Source organism: Pongo abelii, chromosome 6, assembly GCF_028885655.2.
Source record: "Pongo abelii isolate AG06213 chromosome 6, NHGRI_mPonAbe1-v2.0_pri, whole genome shotgun sequence".
NCBI lineage: Eukaryota > Metazoa > Chordata > Mammalia > Primates > Hominidae > Pongo > Pongo abelii.
The window spans coordinates 65,303,343-65,328,471 of NC_071991.2; the positions used below are offsets into that span (position 1 = coordinate 65,303,343).

Here is a 25,129-nt window from a genome sequence, read left to right on the forward strand (position 1 = left end):
TATTTTTGAGTTCTCTATTCTCTTCCATTGGTCTATGTGTCTGTTCTTGTACCAGTACCATGCTGTTTTGGTTAATGTAGCCTTGTAGTATAATCAGGTAGCATGATGCCTCCAGCTTTGTTCTTATTGCTTAGGATTTTCTTGGCTATTCCGGCTCATTTTGGTTCTATATGAATTTTAAAATAGTTTTTTCTAGTTCTGTGAAGAATGCCAATGATAGTTTAATGACAGTAGCATTGACTCTATAAATTCCTTTGGGCAGTATGGCCATTTTCACAACATTGATTCTTCCTATTAATGAGCATGGAATATTTTTCCATTTGTTTGTATCATCTCTGATTTCTTTGAGCAGTGGTTTGTAGTTCTCCTTGAAGAGGTGCTTCACTTCCTTCGTTAGCTGTATTCCTAGGTATTTTATTCTTTTTGTAGCAATTGTGAACAGAAGTTCATTCATGATTTAGCTCTCTGCTTGCCTGTTGTTGGTGTATAGGAATGCTGGCAATTTTTGCACGTTGATTTTGTATCCTGAGACTTTGCTAAAGTTGCATGAGCTTAAGAAGCTTTTGGGCTGAGACAATGGGGTTTTCTAAATACAGGATCATGTCATCTGCAAACAAAGACAATTTGACTTCCTCTCTTCCTATATGAATGCCCTTTGTTTCTTTCTCTTGCCTGATTGCCCTGGCCAGAACTTCCAATACTATGTTGAATAGGAGTGGTGAAAGAGGGCATCCTTGTCTTGTGCCAGTTTTCAAGGGAAATGCATCCAGCTTTTGCCCATTCAGTATACTGGCTGTGGGTTTTTCATATATGACTCTTATTATTTTGAGGTATGTTCCTTCAATACCTAGTTTATTGAGAGTTTTTAACATGAAGGGATGTTGAATTTTATTGAAGGCCTTTTCTACATCTATTGAGATAATCATGTGGTTTTTGTTTTTAGTTCTATTTATATGATGAATCACATTTATTGATTTGGGTATGTTGAACCAACCTTGCATCCTGGGGATGAAGCCAACTTGATTGTGGTGGATAGGATTTGTGATGGTCTGCTGGATTCAGTTTGCCAGTATTTTATTGAGGATTTTTGCATCCATCTTTATCAGGAATATTGGCCTGAAGCTTTCTCTTTTTTGTTGTATCTCTACCAGGTTTTGGTATCAGGGTGATGCTGACCTCATAAAATGAGTTAGGGAGGAGTCCCTCCTTTTCATTTTTTTTGGAATATTTTCAGTAGAAATAGTACCAGCTCCTCTTTGTAGCTCTGGTAGAATTCATCTGTGAATCCATCTGGTCCTAAGCTTTTTTTGGTTGGCAGGCTATTTATTGCTGCCTCAATTTCAGAACTCCTTATTGGTCTATTCAGGGATTCAATTTCTTCCTGGTTCAGTCTTGGAAGGTTGTATGTGTCCAGAATTTTATCCAGCTCTTTTAGATTTTCTAGTTTACTTGCATAGAAGTGTTTATGGTATTCTCTGATGGTTGTTTGCATTTCTGTGGTGTCAGTAATGATATCCCCCTTATCATTTCTGATTGTGTTTATTTGATTCTTCTCTCTTTTCTTCTTTATTGGTCTAGCTAGTTGTCTGTTTTATTATTATTTTTTTTTTTTCAAAAAAACAGCTCCTGGATTTGTTGACTGTTGAAGGGTATTTCATGTCTCTGTCTTCCTCAGTTCAGCTCTGATCTTGGTTATTTCTTGTCTTCTGCTAGCATTGGGGTTTGTTTGCTCTTGGTTCTCTAGCTCTTTTAGTCATGATGTCAGATTGTTAACTTGTCAATCTCTACTCTGTATATGCAAACACTAATTGTGTTATTAAGATTTGTTTTGCCTTTTGAAAATCTTTGTATAAGTGGAATTACGTAGTATTCTTATGTGCTTGACTTCTCTAACCCAAAATAAGATTTTTTTCTGATTTATCCATGTTGTTGCATACGTAAGTACTTTATTAATTTTTATTGCTGAGTAATAGTTTTGTCAGTAAACATGTATATCACAATGATTTTTAAATGTATTTACTGATGGAAATTTGTGTTACTTCCAGGGTGTCACTATTAAAAATAAAGGTGACATAAACATCTTGGTATAAATCTTCTGTGGATGAATCGATTCATTTATTTGAGTAAATACCCATAGTAAAATTTCTGAGTCATAGTGTATATTCAGCTTCATAAAGAAATATGAAATGGAAATAGTGGAGATGAAGTCCATAGGATAAAATTTATAATTGTAATAAAAGTTCCCTCATCACTTGACACAGCTGTGCTGGAAAGGAGGGACTGGTAAAGTACGGTGCATGAACTGAATCTGATACTCTACCTATTTTTTTGTGTCTTTTGAACTAAGAATGTTTTTTTCTTTACCTATTAAAGTGTAAAATTTAAAAACACTATTTGCCTTTTGTCAAGAACACTTTCTTGATTTTGGCTTTCGGGTCCTAAGGCCTTAAATATTTACCAGTTGGTTTTTAGAGAAAAATTTGCTGACCCCTGGGTCTAGTTTTAATAGTAGATACAATTGTGGACTTAAAGATTATTCTAAGAATAATAATACAGATTGGTCAAGAGAAAAAAATGATTTTGAACCAAAAATATTATGAATAAAATATTGATTCAGAGATGATACATGAAAAAAATTGTTTCCAAAGATTAAATTGAAAGACCTAATAGATTCAAACATTCCCAAAGACAAACTAGATTACCTACTATGACCAAATATGCCAGAATTATTAATTACTATGGAAATTAAATGTTCTATAAAATGAAAAGTAAAAATAATAGGAAAAAGGAGAGCCAAATAGAAAAACCACACCAAATTAAAACTATTATATCCAGGGCAATACTGCAAGGGAAAAAAAGGAGGATAGAAACAAATGATGATGATGATAATGATAATGGTGATGATGGTCATGAAGAGGGGGAGGACAAGGAGAATGATTCATTGGAATAACAAGGAAGCACAGAAATAATCAAAATTTCAAAGTGCAAAACCACCAAGCCATGAGAATAGTGTAGTCTTCAAGTTGTGGTCATGTCAGGGAACAATTTCAACTCTACTATATCTGTACATAAACACACTCAGTATTTTAAAAGGACCTCAAGCAGTATATAGGATCAATAGATATAGGATCCTAAGTAATCACAATCATAGATGAATTTAGTCTTTGGGAAAATTTTCATGAACATAGGAGAGAAGAGTTGGGAGAATCTATAACAAGAAGCAGCAGCCAATGCCTTTACTAGATTGACCCAAGCTTATATTAGCAGCCCAGTAATACTGCATAACTTATGTAGAGAAAATGCCAATAATTTTAATAAAGGGCCTGGTATAATACACTGTATATATGGTATCATGATAAAGTGAAAAATAATATTTGCAAAGCAGAGAATGGTCATTAGCACAAGGAAAAGTATAATAGACAGAAAACTTAATACATTTCTAAAATAAAAAAAAAGAATAATTTGATAATCCAAAGGGGCAAAAGTGGTATTATCTTTTAAGCAGAAAATTGTGAAAATAGTTCAAAAGATAAAGAGAAAGATGAAAATTGTACCATCTGCTTGTTGTTATATAAAGATCTACTCACTTGAAAATTCTTATATGGGATAACAAGAAAATCCTGAGATTTTAAATGAACAGAAAAAAATGAAAGAATATTATAGGAAGGCAAATAGTCAATACAATGTTCTATTTCCTGGTCCCTACACCAAAGAATCTGACTTTAAGTTAGAAGAAGTTACCCAAAATAAATACGGATGTGGGTTTTACAGCTGAGACTATTAGGAATTAGCATTAAATCATATCAGTCAATTGGGTTTCAGCCTAAAAGATGGCAGAATCAATAGTTTGGTTTTCTCTGTTAGAAAAAGTGGCATGGACTATTAATGATGACTAAATAGCCACTGAAATCTTAACTAGTTCTAACTTAGTTAACCTTAGAACTCAAGTGCTAATCATCCAATGGGCCAAATTGGTACCATAACAAATAAAAGATGTGGTACAGCAGAATATGTACAATGGAAAGGGTACATCTTATAATGGAACAAATCCAGCCTTTCAGGTGTCTCATCCTTACATCATGAGGTTGCTGCTATTGAGATGGGCTTACTGAATCTTGACTAAATTTGAGGGCGTTGACCTGGTTGGGATCTACAAAGAATTAAGGCAAAGAGTGGTACATGGATGAAGAAGCTCTGTTTATAGCAGAAAGCACAAAATAAAAAGCTATTTTCTAAATGTTATTCCAAAGATGGAATAACATTAATCCAGGAAAGGGGAAGAAAAGACAGAGTGTAAAGCAGACATGGCCATAAAGTAAGTAACAGAAAAATCCTCAAGATTAAAACAAAACTCAGTTATATTTACATGGACTCCTGAGCTGTTGCTAATGGAATTCCCATAAGGTATGCTAAATGAGAAGAACAAAATTACAAAACGAATTGTCCTGAAGTGTGGGGTAAAGACATTTGCTAAGTATTGGAAAAAAAATTCAATACAGCCATACATCACTTAATGACAGAGATAAATTTTGAGAAATATGTCATTAGATGATTTTGTGGTGGGAACATCATAGAGTGTATTAACATAAACTAGATGGTATAGCCTATTGCTCCTAAGATACAAACTTGTACAGTATGTTACTATACTGAATACTGTAGGCAATTCCAATACAATGGTATTTATGTATCTATGCATATCTAAACATACAAAGGGTACAGTAAAAATACGGCATAAGAGATAAAAAATTGCATTAATGGAGCTTGCAGGACTGAAAGCTGCTCTGGTTGAGTCAGTGAGTGAGTGAGTAATGAGTGAATGTAAAGGCTTAGGACATTACTGTGTATACTTAGGCTACACTAAATTTATTTAAAAACAAAGTAATTGTACTATGATGTTATCACAGCTATGATGTCACTAGGTGATAGAAAATTTTCAACTCCATTATAATCTTATGGGACTACTGTCATGTATGTTTTCCATCACTGGCCAAAAAACCCCCACAATTTTGCAGCACGTGACTGTGTATGTAGGTCATGTTTCAGCCCATGAAAGGGAAGTGTAGCCAAGCGTGGTGGCAGTTGCCTGTAATCCCAGCTACTCAGGAGGCTGAGGCACGAGAATTGCTTGAACCCGGGAGGCAGAGGTTGCAGTGAGCCGAGATCATGCCACTGCACTCCAACTTGGTGACAGAGCGAGACTCCGTCTCAAAAAAAAGGGAAAGGTAGAACAATAAAATACAATGAGATGATGAACCAGTTGACTAGGAAGCCTCAATTAAAGAAAGTAAAGGAATGTACACAGCAGTTGTTCATTGAGCCCATGAGAAATTTTGACATTTAGGAATCAATGTGTCAATCCAATAGGTTAAAAAAAAAAACAAACAAGAAACTCTGATAGGCAATCAGACTGTGAGTATATGATAAATAATTATTGTTTCTGCAATAAGTCCAAAACTCTAAAACACAAAATAGAAGCAGCTACTATCCATAGGGATTACAACCCAATACAAGTAATTCAAGTTGATTGCATTGTATCTATGTCTAAATTGTAGGAGAAATATGCCATCTTACTATTGTAGATATTTATAAAAATTGAAGATGACTTACTTCTTTTATAGGATTAACACTTATACCACAATAAATGGACAGTGTAAGAAACAAAAAGTTTACCTTGTGGGAGCAATTTATTGAAAATCACCTATAGATAATTTGTGGAGACAGCTCAGGGAAGCAATTTTAATACCAAAAATTTGGGTAATCAAAATAATATAGTTTTAAAAATCCATCTTGTAAATAGTCCCAATGAAATAAGAATCAGTGAGAGATAGGATGGCCTCCTAAAATACAGATTTAAACAAAGCTTCTGGCTGAAGAAAATACTAGATATTGCATGATAGGCTAATCAAATCAGGGAGATAAGTGACAGAATAAAAGCAAATTTACAACCTTTGAAACATACAGTCATTTTGCAACCAATTCTTATGATAGAACATGACAAAGATAATGGCATATCACTCCTATAATTACATTGTTACATAAGAGTTTGTCTTAGCTGTCTGAAGAGAGAGGCTTTCCTGCTGGCCTTGAAGAAGTAAAGTGCTATGATATGAAGTGTTTATGCAGGCAGTCACATGACAGATAAATGTGAATAGCTTCTGTGAGCTGAAAGCCTCAGTCATAGCACCGCAAAGAACTGAATTCTGCCAAGAACCTAAATGAGCTTGGAGGTGACCTAGCTGACATCTTGATTGCACTCTATGAGAAAGACCTGAAGCAGAGGACTCAGCTAAGCAATGGCTGGATTTCTGCCCACGAAAATGGTGATATAATAAATGTGTTGTTTTAAGCTGCTAAATTTGTGGTAATTTGTTATGCAGCAATAGAAAACTAAACAGCTATTTTCATAAACATATGGCTATCTCATTAATAAAAGAAAAGAATCTGTCAGCATTTAAGATTTAAACAACCCTAAAACTATAAACATATTTATGTAATACCTAAATTATAAATAAGCAACATCTGCTGTACACATCCCTAGGAGTAGAAGATACTGAGAAAGATGGTACTTGTTTACTAGAATGTGAAGACACTGATAAGAATAATGCAAGTTTCATTAAATAAAATATTAGGCATGTTGAAAATATCCAGGTCTCCAAAGAGCATAAAAGCCAGAATGCAAATGCCACACCACCAACCAAGCAACAAGTTTCCAGTATGCCTTCTTGGGTATGTCAAGTGAGCTATGAGTCATCTTTACATTGGCCATAGGGCAGTCCTAACCCCTTGCACAGATTGAGCAAACAAATCTTCACATAGTGGCAGGTAGACAGTTGGGATGAAATTTGATAGATGAGGTTGAGAGATTGAGATTGACCAAACCCTGAGACTTAAGTAGTAGGCTTTCCTGTTTTGTTAGGTCATATTGCCTTTTAAATTGCTTACTTGAATTATTATTTCATCAACTTACTGAGTGTAAATATTTATATGGTAGACAATAAATGGTTCAAAGTTTTCTTGGTTGGCTCTTTTGATTAACATATTCTAACCTATTCTTTGTAGTTATGCAAGTTAAAATATAAAGCACGTTCTCAAGTATAATAGTTGGCATTTGACTCAAATACAGTATATATACTTTCCTAAATTTATTTCTAAGTATTTTATGGGTTTGATGCTATTACAAATGGAATTTTTGAATTTGATTTTCTAAATATTTTATGATAATATGAGGAATAACATTAAATTTTGTATTTTGATCTTGTATCAAGTGGTCTTCCTAAATTTACTTTTTAGTTCTAGTAATGGATTTCTTAGGATTTTCCAAATAAACAATCATGGTATATGTGAATAAAGACAGTTTTATTTCTTCCTATAGAATTTTTATAAATTGTATTATTTTTCTTTTATTGCATTAACTAGAGCCATAAGAACAATGTTGAACAAAAGCAACCAAATTGGGTAACTTTTGCTTGCTCCCAAGTTTACTAGAAAATAATTCGATATTTTACCATAAAATGTGACACAAGTTGCGGTGTTTTTTGTTTGTTTGTTTGTTTGTTTGTTTTTTAACAGAGGCTTTGTATCAGAGTAAGGAAGCTCCTTTCTATTGTTGGTTTGTTGAGAGATTTTATCATAAATAAGTGCTGATATTTGTCACATGCTTTTTTTTTGTATTCCTTCAAAGCAATGTAGAGCTTTCTCTTTTTCCAGTAAGATGGTACATTACACTAATTGGTTTTCCAGTGTTATATCACACTTGCGTTGCTAAGACAGAACCCATTGGTGTATAGTTATTACTCTCTTGATGTATTCCTGAATTCAAGTTTCTGATATTCTGTTTCTGAAGTGGTTTTTAATCCTGCTATTATTTTTTTCCTATGTTTTAATCTTATCAAATATTTTTTAAATTCTATGTTAATTTTTATACTGACTTTTGTGTTTTTTTGTTTTGTTTTGTTTTCGAGAAGGAGTCTCACTCTGTCACCCAGGCTGGAGTGCAGTGACACCATCTTGGCTCACTGCAACCTCCACCTCCCAGGTTCAAGCAATTCTCATGCCTCAACCTCCCTAGTAGTTGGGATTACAGGAGCCTGCCACCACGCCCAGCTAATTTTTGTATTTTTGGTAGAGACGGGGTTTCACCATGTTGGTTGGCCAGGCTGGTCTTGAACTCCTGACCTCAGGTAATACGCCCACCTTGGCCTCCCAAAGTGCTGGGATTACAGGTGTGAGCCACTGTGCCCAGACTATATGGCCTTTTAAGTATACTTTCCAGTATTTTTTATAGCTTCTCAATATTGTTTTTAACTTATCACAGTACACTTAGATTTGATATTCCACCACAGAAAATGCTATTTTTGACATATAACTGAAATTTACATTTGTCATATACTTCACAATATGCTCTCTCTCTCTATATATATATATATACATATTGCTTTCAATAATTGTATTTTTAAAAAATTAATGGAAAAAAGATATTTTGTTTTACATTTACCAATACATTATCAGTTTCATGCTCTGTTCATCCCTTCATGTGTATCATTTAGTTTTAATTCACTTCACCCAGGAGGACTTCCTTTAGCATTTCTTATAGATCAATTTTCCTGGTGACAAATTTTCTAGATTTCATTTATTTGAAAATGTCTTTATTTCATCTTTATTTTTGAAGAATACATTTGCTAGTTATGGAATTCTGGGTTGATAGTTGTTTTAATTAATTTTTCTTTTCAATTATTATTTTTAATAATCTCTTACTGTTTTTAATAAAGAGGCAGTATAACTTACTGTTTCCTATAGGAAAAATGTCATTTTTCTCTGGCTGTCTTCAAGATTTTTACTTTATATTTGACTTTCAACAGTATGACAATGGTGTGCCTACTGGCAGTTTTCTCTGTATGTATGTGGCTTGTGATTTGCTGAGCCTCCTGTATCTGAAGGTTGTTTTACATTATTTTTGAATGCTCTCAGTAATTAAATCTTCAAGTTTTTCTTCTGCTGTATTATCTATTTCTCTTTTCTGGGACTACAAATCTGTAAATGTTAGACTACTTGGTATTTTTGCACAGATCAGTGAGGCTCCATTTATTTATATTCAATATTTTCTCTTTGCTGCTCACATTGAATAATTTTAATTAATCTCTTTCCAAATTCACTGTCCCTTTAATTGGCCATCTTCATTCTTCTCTTAAGTCCATCTACTAATTTTTTGTTTAGGATATTGTTTATTTTAGTTTTTTTCATAGTTTTCACTTTTTGCTGAGGTTTTCCCTATGATCATTCATTATGGTCATCTTTTTCTTTATATTCTTAAACATATTTGTAACAGTTGCTTTCAAATACTTGCCAGTTTTACACCTGGGTCATCAATGTGTCTGTTTCTGTACATTCTTTTTTTTTTTTTAATTACAGATAATGTGATCCTGTTTGTTTGCAAGTATGGTAATTTTTATTGAACGTTAGACTGTTGGTTTTGGGGAAAAAAAGACTGGCTAATTACCTTGAACATATAGCACTTTAGTCTTACCTGTCTTAAAGATGGGTCTGCTGCAATTTTTCCCTCAGTCTCAGTCTACAGGGTTTTTGTTTTTTTGGTTTTTTTCAGGTGTAATTTCGCTTTTGTTGCCCAGGCTGGAGTGCAATGGCACAATCTGGGCTCACTGCAACCTCCTGCCTCCCGGGTTCAAGCAATTCTCCTGCCTCAGGCTCCAAAGTAGCTGGGATTACAGGCATGCACCACCACACCCAGCTAATTTTGTATTTTTAGTAGAGAAAGGGTTTCTCCATGTTGGTCAGGCTGGTCTTGAACTCCTGACCTCAGGTGATCCACCCACCTCAGCCTCCCAAAGTGCTGGGATTATAGGCATGAGCCACAGTGCCCGGCAGTCTACAGATATTTTTTATAGTTCTGTTTATAGTATTAGTATGAAGGTGACCCTTCTGTGATTTCAATGGAAAGCTCAAGTTATATGAACAAGACTCAGATCCTAAATTCTATCTTCTCTGCAGTTGACAAGAGCTAATAATTTGCCCTGTTTTCACAAATATTCAGCTATTGTTTTACATTAGACTTCTTGGAGTTTTCCTTGTGCTTTCAAAAGTCAGCCAAAGATTTGAAGGGAATTTATATGCAGATTTGGGAACACATTTCCTGTGGTTCCTCCTTTCTCAGAATTTTTCCTTTCAATTTACAGTTGGTCTGGTAGCACCAAACTCCCTTCTTTGACACTTAAAGCTAATAAAGCAGATTTCTGCTGGAATTATACCTGTCCTGGATTATATGAATTGGGAAGTAGCTTCAGGAAGAATGCCAAATAAATGTGAATCTGACCCAATGCCATTTAATTCTTTCAGAGATTGAATCCACTATCATTTCTGCCAGCTCTTTGTCATTTTTAAATGACTTCAAAGTGGTTGATAGGTTATTTTGTTATAATAATTATTTGCAGCAGAGTGAGTCTTATATAAGCTACTCTGTCTTTCCCATAATCTAAACTCATTTTCTTTGTGACAATTACAGGCATTTCTCTATTGCCTTTTAGAATTAAAGTTTCTTTGAAGTCACCAACTTCAGGTTGATTTTTTCCCCCTCCTAATTAACTTAATGTTTTTGTTTTGACTTTAAAAGGATTTTTCTCTTTGTAACCAAGGAAACTGATGAGGTTATCTCTTAACATATATTGACACATATTAATTTATTTATTCTGCAAATATTTGTCACCTACTGTGTGCCAGCTATAAATCTTTAGAAATACAGCAATGAACAAAACAACAAAATTATATTACTATAGAAGATCTATTTGGTAGTAAAGGGAGTTAAAAATTTTTTTATATAAATTTCTTTAGAAAAAATAAAGAGATAAGCGTTACGGAGAAAAAGAAAGTTAAGAAGGATACTATGCAATTATACTATCTGCATATTTCTGTTACTTTTTTACTGCCGCTATGAGTACATCATAATACTTTATAAATACATTGTAATTGATAATAATTCACAATACTATATTGTTTCTTTTTGTTTGTTTTAAAATGTTCTAATTTACCAATAACATTAAATATATCTGATATTCATTTTTGTTATTTTTTTCTATAAGAGGTTTTTTTTTTTTTTTATTTTAGAGCAATGTAGTAGCCTTCCATAAAAATTTTATGGAAATTTTCAGAGAAATTTGATATTTTATATTCTTCAATCCATTCATGAATACTCATCAATATTTCTTGAATAAAATACCCATGCTTCAATCTCACTTTTTACTGTGAAAAAGAGAAATATTCCGTTTTAGGATAACAAATACGATTGCTTGGTTCCATGCTTATAATAAAGCAAAGTAGAGTAAGTGGAATTTCTGACTAAGTAGGAAAAAACTACACCCACAGTTAGTTACCAGGGCTGATGTGTGCACATAAATGGTCACATATCTGTGCTATAAGTGTAAAGAGTAACATAAAGACATTTTATTTGGCTTTGGGATGGATGGTATATTTGCATGTGTGTGCACATGAAATATATTAACACATTTTCTAACAACTCAGCTTTCTTTTTATTTGATGTTAAAAGTTATTATTGATATATACATGAAATTTAAAAGGACCAAAATTAATTGTACATAACAACTAAAAGTATCTTAATCTTAGTAATAATGTATTAATTACTGTAGTTTTCATTTTTTTAGTTTAAAGTTAGCCTTTTTCTCCATCTTCTTCATGTTGTCTCTGCTCAACATTTCTTTATTTTAAAATTACTTTTGAAATAGAGAGGAGTTTCTATGAAATCGAGTATTGTACTTGGTACCTGTCAGTAGGCTGCTGATTGTTCCCTGCCTCATCATTCCCTTACATTATATGCACTTCATTTCTTTTGCTTTCTCTTTCTTTGGACTAGAAATTGTCAAAGACCTGCCAACATTTTACTCACTCTCAGACTGTGTCCACATTATAGTGGAAACAACTCAAGTCAAGTCAGCCAAACAGCTGGTCAATTCATTCACACTATGAGTTTAAAAGATGTCTGTTCTAATTCTATTGATTGGTTACATAAGATGAAGCTGTCAATTTTATAACTTTGACTAGACACAAACTCGGTCTGACCCAATATGATTTTGACCTGGTTCGAAGCATTGGCTTATTACCCGAGGGGTTCCAGTTGCAGCCTCTTGCTCATTGCCCTGTTTCAGTACTTTCTGGTTTATCTCTACTACAATGTCCTGGAACTGAGAAGGTGGTTTTGATCCTATTCTTTCTTATTTGGCTTAGATTCTAAAGAGTGATGGGTGAGGATAGGAATATAGGCTCTTCTGAACTATATAATCAAAATTTTATAAGATAGTAAGGAGGAGGAGAACCTAGTGTTCCCCTTAACCACTTTGAAACTTTCATCATTGGGCTTCTAGCATTTTTCTGAGTTGTCTTAGAGGCTAATAAATTTGTGTGCACAGTCAAGTTGAGTGAGGTGGGAACAGCCTTAGAGGTTGCTCAATGGACCGTATTTTCTCCCTCCTTGAGGGATACAAATCGCCACACCCATACATAGACATGTAGACATAGTTCCTGTACCAGTTCTGGTTTTATCAGTTTCATATAGTGGAGTTCCATAAGAGATTACTTTCGAGAAAAAGTTTCTTTTGTTAGAAAATGTTCTAACACCAATAATTTAATTTACATCTGTCATTTTACAAATCAGAATATTTGAAATCAGAGAGGATATGAGTTTCCCAGGGTCATGCTGTGATCTAATTTTAAAACTACACCACCAAACACCAAGAAAAAAAAAAAGCTTATTCACCTAGTCTGTAAATCAAGTCAAAAAATTTGGGGGCACAGATCTCTGTTTAATTAGAAAAATTAAAGGAAAATTTTAGTTCAATTTAAGGAGCCATGTGCTGGCTGTAGTATCAGAAATTATTCTTACCTGTGTGATTTCTATTAGATACTCCATTTGATCTAAATATTCATTCTTCAAATAATTATAAAAAGGTTGATTATGGACATGTCATGTGCCAGGCAGTGAGCTAGATATTGAGAATATAAATATGAGGGAAAATAGACATAGTCTCTGTATTTATATATTCTACATTTTATTGATATATAAATAATATATACACATAAGCACTTTAGGGCATAACATTTTTCACTGTGATTTGAACAATAATAAAACATAACCACTGTTTATTGAGAGGTATGGCTGTTTCAAACAATATGTATGAATGTGTATATATATATATTTTTTTCTTACAATTCTACAAAATGGTTATTATTTCTTTTTGTAAATTTAATTTTATTTTAAGTTCTAGGACACATGAGCAGGATTGTTACATAGACGAATGTGTGCCATGGTGGTTTGCTGCACCTATCAACCTATCACGTAGGTATTAAGCCACATATGCATTAGCTATTTTCCTGATGCTCACCCTCCCCTCTACCTGCTGACAGGCCCCAGTGTTTGTTGTTCCCCTCCCTGTGTTCATGTCTTCTCATTGTTCAGCTCTCACTTGTAAGTGAGAACATGCATTGTTTGGTTTTCTGTTCCTGTGTTAGTCTGCTGAGGATAACGGCCTCCAGCTCCATCCATGTCCCTACAAAGGACATGATCTCATTCCTTTTTATGGCTGTATAGTATTCCATGGTGTATGTGTACCACATTTTCTTACCCAGTCTATCATTGATGGGCATTTGGGTTGATTCCATGTCTTTGCTATTGTGACTAGTGCTGCAATGAATAAGTATGTATGTGTCTGTATAATAGAATGATTTATATTCCTTTGGGTATACAACCAGTAATGGGATTGCTGGGTCAAATGGTATTTCTGCCTCTAGGTCTTTGAGGAATAACCACACTGTCTTCTACAGTGGTTGAACTAATTTATATTCCCACCAACAGTGTAAAAGTTTCCTATTTCTCTACAGCCTCACCAGCATCTGTTGTTTCTTGACTTTTTAATAATTGCCATTCTGACTGGTGTGAGATGTTATCTCATTGTAGTTTTGATTTCCATTTTTCTAACTATAAGTGATGTTGAGCTTTTTTTCAAATGTCTTCTTTTGAGAAGTGTCTGTTCATGTCCTTTGCCCACTTTTCAATGGGGTTGTTTGTATTTTTCTTGTAAATTTATGTTTCTTATAGATTCTGGATATTAGACCTTTGTCTGATGGATGGATTGCAAAAATTTTCTCCCGTTCTATGGGTTGTCCATTCACTCTGATGATATTTTCTTTTGCTGTGCAGAAGCTCTCCCATTTGTCATTTTTTGCTTTTGTTGCAGTCACTTTTGGTGTTTTTGTCATGAAATTTTTGCCTGTGCTTATGTCTTAGATGGTATTGCCTAGATTTTCTTCTAGGGTTTCTATAGCTTTTGGTTTTACATCTAAGCCTTTAATCCATCTTGAGTTAATCTTTGTATAAAATGTTAGGAAGGGGTCCAATTTCAATTTTCTGCGTATGGCTAGCCAGTTTTCTTAACACCATTTATTAAACAGGGAATTCTTTCCCCATTGCTTATTTTTGTCAGGGTTATTATTTCTATTTTACAGGAAAAGATATCAAGGTACTTAGGGGGTTAAGTAGCTTATCCAATATATAAAAAACTAACTAAATGCTAGATCTAGGGTTAAATTTATTTTAGTCCAGTTCTAACCTCTCAGCTGAATATAGGGATTTTCTGTATTTAAGAAATTCTAGTAAAAATTATTTATAAAAATAACATTTTGGTCCTGTTGACACATTGATGAAGGTAAACGGAAGAGATAAATGGTTGCAGGATTATGTCTGGATTTGAAAATTTTAAAAGAAAATGCAAATGTTAGAAATATATGACATTGTACCTAATTCACATTTAACTGCAACTTAGGCCTGAAAAAGCAATAGTCTGATTAATAAACAAATTTCTCCAGAATGTGTCCAAGTATGTAATACATGTAAATCTTTAATTAACCAAGCCCCTAATTTTTACTTTTGGAAATTAAATATTAATGGAAAAGCTTTGTTCCACAAGTGAAATTAAATTCTTTGGAGATGTCATACACATTTGCAAACTGTAGTTAAATTGTGGTCCTTCGAACACACTAACATTTTATTTCTCTTTGGCATCAATTCTTGGTGTTCACTATTCTTAATGGGAAACAATTATGAATGAATTATTTAAACCTGTAGTTTTAGGAACCTAGAAGAATCCTTATGATTATCAAAGCAAAGACTCTAGCAGACAGCTAGAAAGAAAAAAAAATATGGACTAATGAGATTTTCTATATTCCTTTTTGTTTTTAAATCTTAATCTAACAACATGTGATATGTTACAGTTAATATATCACTAACTTAGTCTTTAAATTATCTTAATAATTTTACTTTTGTGAGGACTACTAGTTCGTCTTCTATATAGCTTCTATTTCTTTACTATGACAATTGGTCCAACATGACACAACATATTTATTACCAGTAGTGTATTAGTAAAGATCCAATTATAGCATTTGGTAATAGTTTACTTTTATCAAATCTAACATTATTGGTTGTTGGATTAATAAATTATTTGATGTTTATTAATAATAAATGAATTATTATTTTATATACTGCTGGGAAAGAAAAAAACACTTCTGCTTCAATTATAACTCAATTATTTGTCCCTTAGCATTTTATATTATCCCTAAAGAACTATTTTAGATATATTTAGACATAATTTTATATTATAATACCTCATGCCTATATGAAAAGATAAATGTAAACAAAATAATTGTTTAAATATTTCTAAATTTTTTTCTCAGTATTTAATTTTTCTGAGTCACTTTTTAACTCAGTCTTTAATATCCAGATTTTTCTCCCAGTAGCATCTTCTCTGCAATGAAGAACAAAAGTTATGCAGCATTTTAAAAAATAATAGAATTTATTCTAAACCAAACATCATGCATTCCACAAATTTTAATACTAGCACTTTCTTTATCTTGGCAGGAAGTATCAAAGTACCTATATATTTTCTCAGTAATATGAACCATCAAACTGGGTTCTCATGATACTGCAAGGTATCATGAAGCAAAGCTAATGGAGGGAACACAAACTTTGAGATCAGAAATAGCCGGTATAAATTATTGCTCTAAGTTAGGAAATTTTAATGAACCTCTTTGATCATCATTATCTTCATTTGTAAATTAAGCGGGATGATGCTCACATACAAGATCTTGTGAGTACTGGAGATAATGTAAAGCCCTTTGCCCAGCACCTGGTACATGGCAGGCAGTTGCATATTTCTAATGGCAAGCACTTAATATATTTCTAATGCTAATGTTAGAAGAAATGTGAATCCTCTGCCAATGAGTATAAAATGTTAGTTATGCAGTCTGGTTTGACTTTTGATATTACAGTGAATTTAAGCATTACTTTTCCCATCTTAATTTGGACATTATTCTTTCTCGAACTTGTTTTAATTCTAACCCAAAAGCAGATATTATATTTAGCCATTCTTGCTTGCTAGTCCAAATTTTACATGTATATTTTAAATAGACCTATTTTTTCTACAAATTTGACACTAAAGAATATCTATTTTAAGAAAATACATAATTTATTAATTAGAAATTCATATTTTAGGTAATTTGAATAACTGTCAAAGTGATTGCATTTTAACATGGTGGCAAGAAAAGCATGGAAGAAAAGATAAATTGATAATTATATACGTTCACATTTTTGAAAGGAGAAAACAAATTATGAAGTGTTTTAGGAAGATATTTGCTATATAATATGAGTTAATCCATATAGTCACGAAACCTGAAGCATGGTTGTCCTAGATAGGGTAATAATTTGTCACCTCTTCAAAACCACTGGAAGGAAATTGCTTATCATTTACAAAATCCTATTCTTCCTTTTTCCTATATAATATATCTGTGGCTGGTTGACCAACTAGGCTTTCTTTGCCTCTGATGAAGTCCTGAGTGATTCCTAGGATTTAAGACATTAGGCACACCTCCTCCACACTCTCTTCTTCCTTACTCCTTGCTGGAAACTGAACATAGCCACTGTCCAGCTTCCACCATACCAATGCCGACCATCTTGCCTGGGCTGCAGGGGCTGGGAAAGTAAAGCTTGTAGGCCGATCTAGCCCATGATCTTTTTGTGTGGTTTCAAGCTAAGCATGGTTTTTACATTTTAAAGGATTTATAATATGAACATAATTAAATAAGCAGAATTGCACAACAGAGACTGTATGTGGGCTGCTCAGCCTAAAATATATACTGTGATCCTTTACAGAAAAAAAAGTTTGCAGATCTATGTCCTAGGGTATAGCAAAAACTTGAAAGGAACATGAGTCTCTGGATAACTACAAAAAGCATAATTTCCTTGGTAGTCTAGACAGCTTATAAAAGTCTGCAATATGAAATAGAAATAAACTGAAAGGGTGGGTCCCATTACACAAAAAAGAACAACATGAATGACAGCTGACTTCTCCAAGAAAGAGTGCAAACAAGAAGACAATGGACATTGTTAACCTTTAATGTGATGAGAGAAAAAAAGTCAACCTAGATTTGTCTATCTAATGAAAATGTGTTTTACAAATGAAGTAAAGATGTTTTTAGAGAAACAGCATTCAGCAACTCTGTTTCCAGCATAATTATGAAACAAAAGGTGCAAAATTTTCTTAAATCTGAAACAAATTAATACCAAATAAAATCCTAAATGTAGTCAGTCATCAAGAATCCCAGAAAAGGTAAATACTTAGAAAAATATAAAGCATCTTTTTAAATTATAATTTTGTGTGTAAATAGTTTTAAATTTATGTAAAAATCTATTGATGGCTAAAAATAAAATAATAAGGTACTATATGGTTTATAACATATATTGAAATAAAATATAAAAAATAATAAAATTAACAGCAGATAGCAAAAAGAATTTGTTGCAAGGCTTTTTACAATATTTGTGAAGTAATATAAAATAATATAATTTGAAGTTAGACTGTTTTAAAGATTCTTATTGTATCTTTAGAGAAACCACTAAAAATAACAGAGCCTGAATAGCCAAAGCAATCCTAGGCAAAAAGAAGAAAGTCGGACACATCACAATAACTGACTTCAAACTATACTAAAAGTTACAGTAACCAAAAGAGCATGGTACTGGTACAAAAAAAGTGGCCACATAGGTTGATGGAACAAATTAGAAAAATCTAGAAATAAATCCTTTAACCATGTCATCTTCAACAAAGTCAACAATAACAAATAATTGGGAAAGGACTTTGTATTCAATAAATTGTGTTGGGATAACTGTCTGGTCATACGCAGAAGAGTGAAACTGGACCCCTTCTTTTACCAATACAAAAATCAACTCAAAATGGATTAAAGACTTAAATTTAAGACCTAAATCTGTAAAAAGCCTAGAAGAGAACCTAGGAAATACCATTCTGGACCTAGGCCCTGGCAAAGATTTCATGACTAAGACTCCAAAAGTAAATGGAACAAAAGCAAAAACTGACAAGTGGGACCTAATTAAATTAAAGAGCTTCTGCACAGCAAAAGAAACTATTGAAACCGTTTTTAAAACTATTGAAAGTAATGGAAAAAAACACAATTACTTTTGCACCAACCTAATACCAACAGGGTAAACAGACAACCTATGGAATGGGAGAAAATATTTGCAAACTATTCATATGACAAATGTCTAGTATCCAGAATCTGTAAGGAACTTAAACCATCAAGCAAAAAACACACAACCCCATTAAAAAATGAGCAAAGGACATGAACAGACACTTCTCAAAAGAAGACATACACATGGCCAACAAGCATATGAAAAAATGCTCAACATGACTGATAATTAGAGAAATGCAAATCAAAGCCACAATGATATACCACCTCACACCAGTCAGAATGTTTGTTACTAATAAAATAACTGAGGTTGACAAGATTGCAGAGAAAAGGAAATGCTTATTCCCACTGCTGAGTGGAATGTAAATCAGTTCAGCTACTGTAGAAAACAGTTTGGAGACCTCTCCAAGAACTTAAAACAGAACTACCATTTGACCCAGCAATCCCATTACTGGGTATATGCCCAAAAGAATACAAATGGTTCTACCAAAAAGGCAAATGCACCCGTATGTTCATTACAGTGGTAATAATAGCAAAGGCATGGAATCAATCCAGGTGCCCACGAACGATGGACTGGATAAAGAAAATGTGGTACATATATACCACGGAATACTGCACAGCCATTGGAAAGAAAAAATATGTCCTTTGCAGCAACATGGATGGAGCTAGAGGCCATTATCCTAGGCAAATTAATTCAGGAACAGAAAACCAAATACCTCATGTTCTCACTTATAAGTGGGAGCTAAACATTGAGTACACATGGACACAAAGATGGGAACAATAGAGATGGGGACCTACTTGAGGAGGGAAGGAGGAAGGGGTTGAGAGTTGAAAAACTACCTATCAGGTACTATGCTCACTACCTGAGTGACAAAATCATTTGTACACCAAACCCCAGGGACACACCATTTACCCATGTAACAAACCTGCACGTGTACCCTCTGAACTTAAAATACAAGTGGAAAAATGTAAAAAAGGCAACACAGAAGAAAACATAATATGTAAAAAAAAATACGTGATACAGTCAAATGAAGAGAAAAAAGCTGAAACAGGGACAAATGAGATGAATAAAAACAAACATAAAAATGGAAGGCTTAAACCTTAGGATAGCAATACTACATTAAATGTAAATTAATGGACATTGTAACTCCTATTAAAAGGCATAGAATGTGACTGGGAAAAAAAAGAAAGACTTGTCTCTATGCCATTTTGATGAAACATATTTTAACTTGAAAGACAGGTTGAAAATGAGGTGTTTAGATGTGCTGTATTATATTAATAGAAGAAGTGAACATGAGAAAGCAAATATGGCTGTATAGATTTCTGACAAGGTAGAATATGAGATAAAGTATATTAATAGTGATAGAGAAACATTTCATAATAATAAAAATATCAGTTTATTAAGAAGACATAACAACTCAAATTATGTCTGCACTAATTAACAGAGTTTTAAAATATAAAATGCAAAAGAGGAAATTAAAAAATTCTTATTTATAATTGGATAGAAGAGTAAACCAAAAATTCAGGAAAAGTATAAGGGTTTTGAGCAACAGAAATAGCAATCATGGGCCAGGCACAGTGGCTTACGCCTACAATCCCAGCACTTTGGGAGGCTGAGGCAGGCAGATAACGAGGTCAGGAGTTCTAAACCAGCCTGGCAAACATGGTAAAACCCCATCTGTACTAAAAATAGTAAAAAAAAAAAAAAAAAAAAAAAAAAAAAAGTAGCTGGGCATGGTGGCATGCACCTGTAATCCCAGCTACTCAGAAGGCTGGGGCAGGAGAATTGCTTGAACCTGGGAGGCAGAGGTTGCAGTGAGTTGAGATCGCACCACTGCACTCCAGCTTGAGTGACAGAGCAAGACTCCATCTGAAAAAAAAAAAAAAAGAAAAAAAAAAGAACGAAATAGCCATCATGTTTGTATGCTCATAGAGTGATTCCATAGTGAATAAAAGGATTGTTGAAATAGGAGACAGGTGAGAGAATTTGTGAAGTTTTTTTCTTGAGTTGGAGAAGGAGTGGTATTGAATTACACAGCAGAATAGATTGTTCATTTACAGACTCTCTATTCTTGAATAATAGTTAGAAAAATTGATGTAGTAGAGAGTGTTTTCGCATTCCAACAGCATTTCCAATCCTTCTTATGCTTTGCACTATATTGCATAAGCGTAATGCTGAGTATTATGTTTCTCAAGCTTCCATGACAATATTCTTCTACCAATGAGTGACATTTGTATAACATTTTGAAGTAGAGAGACAGAACAGCCATTAAAGCTCTGACTATAGTGGGTAGGCATGAGGGCTTCCCATATATAAGGTTTGTCATAAGCTTCAAGCATTTTCCTGCAAGTTACTCACTTTAGCATTGCAAGACCCTGAGGTCTTACATGGAAGTTTCCTGTATTTCTTCTACTCTCTGATTTCTTTGGTTCTAAGAGAAGTTTCCCTAAACTTCACTCTTCTAGTCCTTTTAAATCCCTGTATTGAATTATTTTCTTCTTGAAATACCCAAAGTAGGTTTTGTGACAAAATTTGTATTTTATACCATAATACATGGGTAGAGAGGCTGGTAGATGGTTCAATGTGGTGGTATGAGTCTGCAGAGGTTTACTTCTGATTGCTTATATTTTCTCAGTGAAGTAGAAAGTAAGTCTTCCAGTTCAACATAAGGTAAGGGAGGAAATGAAAGAGGAGAAGATATGAGAAAGGAGGTTTTTTAGGAGTATAGTTAAAAGAATGGACTGTGATTTCTGGACAGCATAAAGAATGCTCTTGAGGGAGGCTGAGGTAGGAGAATTGCTTGAACCCGGGAGGCAGAGGTTGCAGTGAGCCGAGATCGCACCACTGCACTCCAGCCTGGGTGACAGAGCAAGACTCTGTCAAAAAAGAAAAAAAAAAAAAGAAAAAGAAAAAAAGAATGCTCTTGAAGTTTCATGATTATGAATTAAAAAAAAACTGGTAAATGTGATTTTGTGATTTTCCTCACATAGGTCATAGGTAAAAACTGCAAGGCCATTGACTGCGAATCCAAATAACTCAGGGTTTCTCAGCCTTGTTAATACGTTAGACTTACTTGAGAAGCTTTTAAAAAATACCAAATGCTTGTTTTCTCCCCGTGAGGTTCTGATTCAATTGTACTAGACTGGAAGCTGGTCATCAAAAAAAAAAAAAAAGAAAGAAAAAATTTTTTTTTTTAACTACTAGGAAGATCCCAATGTGAGACCAAAGTTGAGAGTCGCTTTTTTTGGACTGTAAGAGTTCTTGAATTCAGAAACTGTGTCCTATTTATACTTTATTCTTAGTGCTAGGCACAAGGGAGAAAACCAATAAATGTTAAATTGAAGAATGAATGTACGAAAAGTGAGACTTTAAGGTTTATTTTCGCCTTTTAATTTCGTCCTTTTAATGATTTCCCACACCCTGTAACAAACTGAAGTCTGGAGTACATTAAATTTGAATGTAGTTATGCACTTCCCTTACAGAATGAGCAATTAATATATTAATGATTAAAATTTGTGGCAAAAGATCTCAGAAATTGGTGCCAGAGATAATCTACTGCCTCATACATAGACACTTCAGGTAGAGTTGGTTTGTTGGACATTTCCTCTTCTTCCTAAGCACACAGCTAGTTTACATTTCCTGCTTTCTCTCACTGGAAGACATGGCATGTGACAGGATTCTAGTCAATGGAATGGAAGTTGAGGTGATGTGCACCACTCTAAGCCAGAAAATCAATCTCACATCCATCTTTACTTTTGCCTCGTCTACAGGCTCATAGCACATGAAAAGAGTGAATGTGGAAACCACACTATAAAGATGGTGGAGCCTGAGATTGAAGGATTCTGGGTCTCTGAATCATTGCTTACAGAAAAATTACTCTGAGATCAAGAACAGCTGCTTTAAACTTTATGTGAGTGAGGAGTAAACTTATACTGTGAGCCATTATATGTGATTTTATGTTTATGCAGTGTTGAAAATGATATTTGTTTTTATTGTTTTGGTAAAATTTCTCTCTATAATTAAATATTTTACCAAGTTGGGCTTATTATCACTGGTAAGAGACATCATTTTAATTACAAATATCATTTTACAGCTAGAAATAAAACAGGAAGAAACATAAATGATGTGCTCTTGGCAAAAGTTGATAGCCTATCTATCTAGTAAAAAATTCCAGATTGTGGGCCTTAGGGCAACGCTTCTCAATCCAAATGTGTGCATTTGAATAAACAGGACATTTTGTTTAAATCATACGCTTATTTTCAATAGGACTGAAGTGAAGCCTGAGATTCTGAATTTTTAATAATTTCTCAGTGACACCCATGCTTCTGTTCTGCAAACCACGTATTAGGAGCAAGGCTGTAACTAGAGCATTCTCATTCCCTTACTGTATCTGAAATCTCTAGTCTTCTCTGTGTGTTTAACTCTTCTGGTCAAGCCTTCCCTTTTGTTGAAGATTGAGTTGTGTTTCCAGAAAAGATATATTGAAGCCCTAACCCCTGGTACTTGTGAATTTCACTTTATTTTAAAAGAGGGTCTTTGCAGATGCAATCAAGTTAAGATCATTTGGATGCACCCTAATATATATGACTGGTGTCCTCATAAGAAGAGGGAAATTTAAACACAGAGATTCATGGGGATTGCACCATGTGAAAACAGAGATTTGAGAGATGCTTCTATGTACAAAGGCTTGTTGGCTGTCCCCAGAAGCTAGGAGCAAGGCATGGAACAGATTCTCTGTCAAAGTCATTGGAAGGAAAACACCCAGTCAATACCTTGATTTCAGACTTCTAGCCACTAGAACTGTGAGACAGCCATATCTGTGGTTCTAAGCCATTCAGTCCATAATACTTTGATACTACTGCCATAAAATATATATAAATATAAATATATATATATATATATATATATGCCTTTGTCTGTCATAATGTTGACTTTCTGGGATTTTTAGCACAATACTTGTCTATGAGAGGATAAAAATAACTTAATATATATGTATATTTCCTTTTCTTTGCAAATAGTGAAGGAAAAGAAGGGATTCTTAACTTGTCAGCACTCACACAAAAAGTTTTTTCATCAGTTAGTCATTGCTTACCTCAGAAGTCAAGAATGTTTAACTTCTTTGTAAAAGTGTAAAAGTTAAACATGAGAACTCTAATTTGTTTTCCTGACATAGTTTGCTTAATGCATTTTCTACCTGGTTACTTTCTCTAGATGGAGGAGAGCAATGTGATGTTGAACTGCCCCAGGGGCTCCAGAACTGCTGGTAGAGTTATACTTCTGAAGAACTAGACCCCAAACCAATTTTTCTCAGATTTCCAGATGATAAAACTATTAGCATTATTTTTTTCATTTTTTTTGTGAGTCACAATGGGTGTCAATTTTCTAACCCTTTTTATTTCTATTTTCTTCCTGCTCTTTCCTGAAATTTTTCACACAGATAATAGCTAGGCAAAGAAAGTCCAGATAATTTTCCCCTTGCCTACTGTATGTAGGACAAAAAATTGTCATATATTTCTTAGAGAAAGGGAACATTTGGTATAATTAAATAAGGAATCCAAGGTAATAGAGCATTAAAAATATTTCCCTTTTTAATCTAAATTGCTATCCTAGAAGGAAGAAGATAACATTTTCACAATGCGGATGAATAATTGCAGTGTTGAAAGTGGTATTTGTTGCTGGTATTATTGCATTGGCAAAGTGTCTGCCTATCATTGAAAATTTTATCTAATTAAACATATTAGCAGTGGTAAGAGAAATCATTTTATTTCAAGTACCACTTTGCAACTAGGAAAACAAAAAAGGAAAAATTACAAATGATGTGCCTGTAACAAAGTATGCCAGGGAAGAACAAGAAACTGAATTCAAATCGTGGCTTCTAGGTCCTTCTGCTTTTTGATGACTATATTTACCAAAGATTTTTACCCTGAATTTTCCTACAATAAAGAATAATGGCATAAAATTTGGCACAAGATATTGCTACTGAATTGGCTTAGTTTATGTTTTGGATAATGCAGTGCCTCTTTTCAGGATGAAAACATACTCGTTTCTCCAGGTGTTGGGAATGTTGGTCACTAAGGGCTCTCAGCTGAGACCCTGTGCTGGAATTGTGTCATCCATAGCCACACCCCTTTGGGCCACAACCCTTGTCTAATGACTGGTTGATAAAGGAGTATCAGGGCCAAAGCTTTCTGCCTTAGAGTGGGACAAGTCCAAAAATCCATGCCAGCCCCAGAGCTCCCTATGATATTGGCAAGGCCTTTGTTGTAACTGCATCAAAGTTCAATATCTCTTGTATCCTGTGTCCTTTACTGCCTGACTGGTGTTCATCCTAGAAATGCTCCCCTCCTTTAAATCTCAGAATCTCAACCTGTTTCTCAAATAACCAAATTTATAAGGCTTATAAATTCTATATATATAAGACAAACAGTGAAGGCTACTGATTTTATTTAGTGTACACACACACACACACGTTAGATACAATAAGGACCCTCCAAAGATGTCCACATTCAAATCCTCAGAATCTTTGAACGCATTACCTTCCATGTCAAAAGGGACTTTGCAGATGGGTTGAAGAATTTTGAA

General features: G+C 33.9%; 1 long non-coding RNA gene across 1 annotated transcript in view; it reads left to right on the forward strand.

Annotated features, from left to right (window-relative positions):
• Positions 1-24,503, forward strand: part of LOC129060371 (uncharacterized) — a 42,418-nt gene extending 17,915 nt beyond the window's left edge. The window contains exons 5-7 of the long non-coding RNA XR_008527014.1: positions 13,281-13,357; positions 22,318-22,457; positions 23,759-24,503. This is a non-coding gene — a long non-coding RNA (uncharacterized LOC129060371). The remainder of the gene's footprint in view (positions 1-13,280; positions 13,358-22,317; positions 22,458-23,758) is intronic.
• The last annotated feature ends 626 nt before the right edge of the window (positions 24,504-25,129 follow it).